The following is a 1491-nucleotide window of genomic DNA, read 5'->3' as shown; positions in this document are numbered from 1 at the left end:
CAATCAGAAGGTAAAACCCTGGCCCCCTCCAGGGCGGGGCTGCCAAGGGAGGAGGAAAGTAGCAGGGGGGGGGAGTGTGATGTGTTGCAGGTGGGAAGGGGTTTGAGGGCAGGGAAAAGGCCGTCACGCTGCAGGTGTGGGCAAGAGGGAGAGAAGAAGCTGCCTGTGCAGATGGGCCGGGTGATCACTGAGGAGCAGCAGGAGCCCAGCTTCTGGGGACATCGCCAGCTTCGTGGTGTGGTGCATGGCCGTGGGCATCTCCTACATCAGCATCTACGACCACCGAGGAATTTTCAAAAGAAATAATTCCAGATTGATGGATGAAATTTTAAAACAGCAGCAGGAACTTCTTGGCCTAGATTGTTCCAAATACTCGCCAGAGTTTGTAAATAGTAATGACGATTAATTGTCATTTGGCAGTGAAGGTGCTGTCCCCAGAAGATGGAAGCAGGTATTGTGATTGCTGCTCAGGACTTTTGCCAGTTCGTAGCCCAGCAGCAGAAGAGATCCACAGATTTGGATGTAGATACGTTAATCAGTTTACTTAGTTCAAATAGTAACTAATCCTGTTCCTGATCCTGATCATTTAGTATTGAAGTTTGGTCCTGTGGACAAGCACATGAAGCTTTCTTCCCTGGCACATCAAATTGACTGAGATTGTCTCTTTGCCCTTCTACCTAAACATGAGTTATGAGGACTTTTTCTCTGCCCTTCATCCATACGCAGCCTGTGAACAGCGTGTGGGAAAGTAGTGATCCATGGTTGGGTAACTTGATTTCAGACTTTTGGAGAAAAGGACCCAAGTGACTCTGATGCTTACAAAGCANGGTAACTTGATTTCAGACTTTTGGAGAAAAGGACCCAAGTGACTCTGATGCTTACAAAGCACCTATGAAACCCTGTACACACTTAGTTCATGTTCTCATGATTTATCAACAAATACAAAAAAGTGTCTTACTTGAGAGTGAGTGTGAGTGTGCACATGTGTGTATATGGAAATAAACTTCATAAATGGAGTATTGAGGAGGGAAATACGGAGACCTGCAACTTTGAGCAAATAGCAGCAGTGTTTCAGGAGCTGAAATTTAAGACAAAAGTCTTTGGCCCCAACTACTTCCTAAAAAACAGGGAAGTAGTTGGGATGATTAGAACTGTTTTGGTTGCTGTTTGTGGGGAGGGCAATCATTTTTGTTCAGTCTTTCCTAGTGACCAAACTTTACTTCTTAAGAATAATATATTAAATGGAAGTATCCTGAGTTTGATGGAGCTCGGGAGTTCTGTGCGACTCGCGTGTTAAAAAGCTTGCTCACCTTCAGAGCAGAGGGAACATCTATCTTCAAACATCTATCCATTTTCATCTCTTTATTATAGTCAAACAAAGTGACTTGAGAGTATTGCTCTGGGGTCTGTGTTCTGTGTTGTAAGGATCATTTAAAAAATTTTTATTGAATCAAAATTGATTATACATATTTTTGGGGTTCAACATTGAGA

At 43.5% G+C, this 1491-nt stretch overlaps 1 pseudogene; it reads left to right on the top strand.

Moving 5' to 3' along the window:
* The first annotated feature begins 159 nt into the window (after nucleotides 1-159).
* On the top strand, nucleotides 160-752 carry LOC103602016 (annotated as a pseudogene).
* The last annotated feature ends 739 nt before the right edge of the window (nucleotides 753-1491 follow it).

The sequence above is a fragment of the Galeopterus variegatus genome, unplaced genomic scaffold (assembly GCF_000696425.1).
Source record: "Galeopterus variegatus unplaced genomic scaffold, G_variegatus-3.0.2 Scaffold3980, whole genome shotgun sequence".
Taxonomy (NCBI): Eukaryota; Metazoa; Chordata; class Mammalia; order Dermoptera; family Cynocephalidae; genus Galeopterus; species Galeopterus variegatus.
Note: the sequence above shows the minus strand (reverse complement) of the source record. Positions and strands in the feature narration are given on the sequence as shown.